Raw genomic sequence first — 6,555 nt, 5'->3', positions numbered from 1 at the left:
CTTATCGCTCCCCGGGATGTCTTTGTGGAAATCTTGTGTGCCACTTCCATGTGAGTGCCCACGGACACCTGAGAATCACTGGCCTAAGAACGTCCAACATAAGGGGGGGAGCATCCGGGGAGGCATCAAGAACCTCGAGATATGAAATCAGGGAAAGGAGGAATCTGCCACACCAACACCCCACCCACACACTTCCCATGACCACCTTCTGTCCTCTGTGTAACAGAGCTTGCAGTAGCCCCATCGGTCTGTACAGACACCTACAGACTCCACCCTGAGAGTGGCAGAGAGTCATCCTCGTCTGCGAGGGACTGCCTATGATGATGATGAATGCTGTTCGCCCAGGGATGGCATCACAGGGCAGTGGAGGTTTTGGCCCTGGCAGCTGGAGTGTTTAAAATCGAGAATGCTCTCAAGGTCAGCGTTGACAAAACACCGAGGTCTCAGGAGAGTGAGTGTCTGGAGAAGATTGCAGACTTAGGAAATGGATGAATTAGGGCTGAGAAATTTAAAATATAAGACATTGCCAGACTGGGAGCCTTGAGACCAGAGAGCACAGTTGATGAGTGAACAAGATTGATTCTGTGTTCAACGACATGGAGCAGTTTTGGATGAGATGATGTCCCATCCAGGATATTGACTGAGGTGCTTGTGCTGTGGTTAGTGACCTCTGAAACAGGAGGCCCAGTTTCTCATTCCATCTGCTCCAGAGGTGTGTAATAACATCTCTGGGCAGGTTATTTGGAAAACTTCTCCAGGCAGGCCTTGGTGCTATTTGACATAACACTGCTTTGAATCAAACCTTGGCCACTTTGAGCTTCCTGATCTGCCTGACACGCTGGCTTGGACATGTTATACTGTTTTCACCAACAGCATGCCTAACCCGACAAATGAAAGTAAATTCAATTTTCAAAATGACTCTTCCACTCCTTCTTTGCTCAATTCTCAGTCACCATCTGATTCCTGCTTCACATTTCCTTGGCAGAGACTGCTTTAATGGTGAAATAGGAGGTACTGTTTGAAGCTTTGTGAGAGAGAAGTCACGGTGGTTTTCCTTAAATCATGCTAGAGCTCCAGCCTGCAGCACGTGAACAGGAGCAGTAGTTGAGCTGCATTCCTAGGAGCTGCTGTGTTTTGGGTAGTGTGTACGGGGGCCGGTGGGATGGGAGCTGACTTAGACACCTCAACATGTAGAAATGTAAGGGCTGGTCTTGTCCACAGGACATTAGAAATGGAAGTTGCCAACTCTCTGGCATTGGCCTGGAATCTGAGGGTTCGAGATTAACTTCTAAGGTCGCTGCTGTGAACAGGTGCTAGGAATAAAGCCATAGAAGCCATTAAATGGTTTAAATTGAATGTGGTGCTGGAGAGAGTGGGTGTGGGGAAAAATGTCCAGAATTTACAGATAGCAGAGTCTGCACCTTTAGGAGAAGGAGGGGGACCCCGTACCCCGGTGACGGTCAGCCTCTTTGGGAGAGGGATGGAGACTCCATACCCAGTGAGGGTCAGCCCCTTTGGGAGAGGGAGGGAGACTCCATACCCAGTGAGGGTCAGCCCCTTTGGGAGAGGGAGGGAGACTCCATACCCAGTGAGGGTCAGCCCCTTTGGGAGAGGGAGGGAGACTCCATACCCAGTGAGGGTCAGCCCCTTTGGGAGAGGGAGGGAGGAACTTTGGGAGCAGAAAATGGTTTAAAATCTTTCCAAGATATTGCCTTTAAGTGCTCTGAATGGTTGACTTCAAACTGTACAATGAGAGCCCAACGCATATCGTCTGACTTCATTCGTTACAGGAAACAAAACGAAAACCCGGAACACATCAGGCGATGATCATGAGTGTAAGGAGATGGATGTTCGTCTGTCTGGAATGTTAAGGAGATGCTGCATATCAAAATATTCCACATTTCTCAAAACATTGGTGTTCTGGTTTACATTGGTCCTCCCACATTTTGTGGCCATCTCATTTACACAGTCTGGTTGCTGGAATTATTCATGACGCAGTTCGTCTGAAACTGTGTTACCTCTTATCCCAACACCAAAGCATATTCAACCAAAGTCTTTTCCCTGGGGTGAGTCTACAACTAGAGGGCATAAGTTTAAGGTGAAAGGAGAAAGATTTAAAAGGGGCCTGTGGGGCAAATGTTTTATGCAGAGGCTGGTGTGTGTATAGAACAAGCTGCCAGAGGGAGTAGTAGAGGCTGGTACAGTTACATTTCATAGAACTTCTACAGTGTGGAAGCAGGCCATTCCGCCCATTTAGTCCATACTGACCCTCTGAAGATTATCCCCACCCCATATCTCTGTCGCCCTGCATTTCCCCTGACTAACCCACCTAACCTGCACATCCCTGGATGCCATGGACAGTTTAGCATCGCCAATCCACTGAAGGGATTGTGGGACGAAACCGGAGCACCCGGTGGAAACCCACGCAGACATGGGGAGAATGTGCGGAGTTTGCACAAAGAGTTGCAGGAGGGTGGAATCGAACCCAGGTCTCTGGTGCTGTGAGGCAGCGGTGCTAACCCCTGTGCTGCCCTATCAATGTACATTGCTATTCATTTCTCCCTCTCTCGTGGATATCAAGGCCCCTTTTAAATACATTTTTCCCACCATTTAGAGTGTGGGTGCCACTAACTGGGCAGGCATTTATTGTCCATCCCTGATTGTCTTGAGCTGACTCATTGAGCCATTGTGGTCTATTTGGTGTAGGTACACCCCCTGTTTTATTAGAGAGGGAGGTGACTCTGTCAGGTTGTTACTTGACTAATCTGTGAGACAGCTGTCCCAATATTGGCGCTCAACCCCAAATATTAGTGAGGAGGACCTTACGGGGTTGTCTCTGCCGTTGTTTCCACTGCTTCGGTGAATCCTAGGGGTCCTCTGGTTTCATTCCTTTGAGACTTTTTGACAGTCTGACACAGCTGAGAGACCAGTGAGAGTCAGCTACACATTGCTGTCACATGAGTAACACACAGATCAGACTTCCTTACCAGATGGGTTTGTTTGTTTTTACAGGAATTGTTGGGCCTTTTAATTGGGATTTGAACCCATGTTCCTCGAGCATTACTTGGGTCTCTGGTTTGCTAGTGCAAAAACAATACCATACCCTCCCTGTATAGTAAGAGCTATTCACCTCAACTTGGAGTACTATGGAGTACTACGCTATCAAATGAAGTAAGAGGGGTCACACACTTGGAAATTAAGTGTCTCAATGAGGCAGAGAAACAGGAATCTGGAAGAAAGTAGAAACGTCTAAATCACTAAATGTAGACACAACCAATGTGGCCGGAACAAAATCCAACCAAGCACCAGGATTTATTTGGCGAGGGACAGTGTTGAGAAATCGCATGAAACTTGTTTTGAAACACTGGGAGAACTGTGCTCAGTTTTGGTTTTTAAAAAATGCTGTGGAAGGACTGGGGAACGTGCCAGGACTGAGCCAGAACAAACAGTAGTGGTCCCAAAGCAGATCCTTGTGGCACACCACTAGTAACCGGCTCCAGACTGAATATTCTCCATCAACCACCACTCACTGCCTTCTTTCAGAAAGCCAGTTTCTAATCCAAACTGCTACATCACCCTCAATTCCATGCCTTTGCATTTTCTCCCACAGCCTACCATGTGGAACCTTATCAAAGGCTTTACTGAAGTCCATGTATACCACATCAACTGCCCTACCCTCATCTACATGCTTGGTCACCTTCTCAAAAACTCAATGAGGTTTGTGAGACACAACCTGCCCTTGATGAAACCCCGTTGACTATCTGAAATCAAATTGTTGCTTGTTAGATGATTATAAATCTTATCTCTTATAAACCTTTCCAAAACCTCACTGGTCTATAATTACCTGGGTCATCTCTACTGCCCTTCTTGAACAAGGGCACAACATTTGCAATCCTCCAGTCCTCTGGTATTAAACCTGGAGACAATGACGACTCAAAGATAAAAAAGAAAGGCTTTGCTATCTCCTCCCTAGCTTCCCAGAGAATCCTCGGATAAATCCCATCTGGCCTGAAAGTACTTGTCTACTTTCATTCCTTCTAGAATTGATAACACCTGTTCGGAACTAAGCTCGATCCTTTCTAGTCTAATATCTGGTATCTTATTTTTCTCCTCTGCAATATTCTCCATTTCCTGAGAGAAAACTGATCAGAAATGTACGTTTAGCACCTTCCGATCTCCACAGGGTCCACACTCAACTTCCCACTTCTGTCTTTGACTGGCCCTATTCCTACCCTAGTAATCCTTTTATTCCTCACATACCTAAAGAAAGCTTTAGGGCTCTCCTTTATTCTATTTGCTAAAGACTGCTCATGTCCTCTCTTTGCTCTTCTTAACTCTCTCTTTAAATCCTTCCGAGCTGATCTGTAACTCTCCATCGCCTAATCTGTACCATCTTGCCTCATCAACACATAAGCCTCCTTCTTCTACTTAACAAGAGATGCAATTTTTGTAGTAAACCACGGTTCCCTTACCTTATCACTTCCTCCCTGCCTGACAGGGACATAGCTATGGGAAGCAGAGGCCTCCCCTTCATCCCCCTACGCTCTCGGATTAACTAGTTCAACACGTGGCGAGACATCGAACAATTCTTCCACCGCCTTCGCCTCCGCGCTTACTTCTTCAACCAGGATTCTCGCCCACCCTCTGAAGACCCCTTCTCCTGCCTCCAACACACCCCATCCACCTGGACACCCCGTGCTGGCCTCTTACCTGCCCTCGATCTCTTCATAGCCAACTCCCACTGTGACATTAACCGCCTCAACCTCTCCACCCCTCTCACCCACTCCAACCTCTCACCCTCATAACTTGCAGCCCTCCGCTCCAACCCCAACCTCACTATCAAACCGGCAGACAAGGGAGGCACGGTGGTAGTTTGGCGCACCGACCTTTACACTGCTGAGGCTCAACGCCAGCTCACAGACACCTCCTCCTACTGCCCCCTTGACCATGACCCCACCTCCCACCACCAAACCATCACCTCCCAGACCATCCATAACCTCATCACCTCAGGGGATCTCCCATCCACCGCCTCCAGCCTCATAGTCCCACAACCCCACACCGCCCATTTCTATCTCCTGCCCAAAATCCACAAACCTGACTGCCCCGGCCGACCCATTGTCTCAGCCTGCTCCTGCCCCACCGAACTCATCTCTGCATACCTCGACACGGTCCTGTCCCCCTTAGTCCAAGAACTCCCCACCTACGTTCGGGACACCACCCACGCCCTCCACCTCCTCCATGATTTTTGCTTCCCCGGCCCCCCTTATCTTCACGATGGATATCCAGTCCCTATACACCTCCATCCCCCATTACGAAGGACTCAAAGCCCTCCGCTTCTTCCTTTCCCGCTGACCCAACCAGTACCCTTCCACTGACACCCTCCTTCGACTGACTGAACTGGTCCTCACTCTGAACATCTCTTTCCAATCCTCCCACTTCCCTCCAAACCAAAGGAGTAGCCATGGGCACCTGCATGGGCCCCAGCTATGCCTGCCTCTTCGTAGGATATGTGGAACAGTCCATCTTCCGCAGCTACACTGGCACCACGCCCCACCTGTTCCTCCGCTACATCGATGACTGTATCGGCGCTACCTTGTGCTCCCACAAGGAGGTTGAACAGTTCATCCACTTTACCAACACCTTCCACCCCGACCTCAAATTTACCTGGACCGTCTCAGACTCCTCCCTCCCCTTCCTAGACCTTTCCATTTCTATCTCGGGTGACCGAATCAACACGGACATTTACTATAAACCGACCGACTCCCACAGCGACCTAGATTACACCTCCTCCCACCCTGCCCCCTGTAAAAACGCCATTCCATATTCCCAATTCCTTTGCCTCCGCCGCATCTGCTCCCAGGAGGACCAATTCCAATACCGAACAACCAAGATGGTCTCCTTCTTCAAAGACCGCAATTTCCCCCCAGACGTGATTGACGATGCTCTCCACCACATCTCCTCCACTTCCCGCACCTCCGCCCTTGAACCCCACCCCTCCAATCGCCACCAGGACAGAACCTCACTGGTCCTCACCTACCACCCCACCAACCTCCAGATACATCGTATCATCCTTCATCATTTCCACCACCTCCAAACGGACCCTACCACCAGGGATATATTTCCCTCCCCTCCCCATCAGTGTTCCGGAAAGACCACTCCCTCCGTGACTCCCTCGTCAGGTCCACACCCCCCACCAACCCAACCTCCACTCCCGGCACCTTCCCCTGCAACTGCAAGAAATGCAAAACTTGTGCCCACACCTCCCCCCTTACTTCCCTCCAAGGCCCCAAGGGATCCTTCCATATCCGTCACAAATTCACCTGCACCTCCACACACACCATCTATTGCATCCGCTGCAGCCGATGTGGCCTCCTGTACATTGGGGAGACAGGCCGCCTACTTGCGGAACATTTCAGAGAACACCTCTGGGACACCCAGACCAACCAACCCCAACCGCCCCGTGGCTGAACACTTTAACTCCCCCTCCCACTCCGCCAAGGACATGCAGGTCCTTGGCCTCCTCCATCGCCAGACCATGGCAACACAACGCCTGGA

The sequence above is a fragment of the Chiloscyllium punctatum genome, chromosome 12, assembly GCF_047496795.1.
Source record: "Chiloscyllium punctatum isolate Juve2018m chromosome 12, sChiPun1.3, whole genome shotgun sequence".
In the NCBI taxonomy this organism is placed as follows: Eukaryota; Metazoa; Chordata; class Chondrichthyes; order Orectolobiformes; family Hemiscylliidae; genus Chiloscyllium; species Chiloscyllium punctatum.
The sequence above is the reverse complement of the archived record's forward strand: the minus strand, read 5'-3'. Positions refer to the sequence as shown.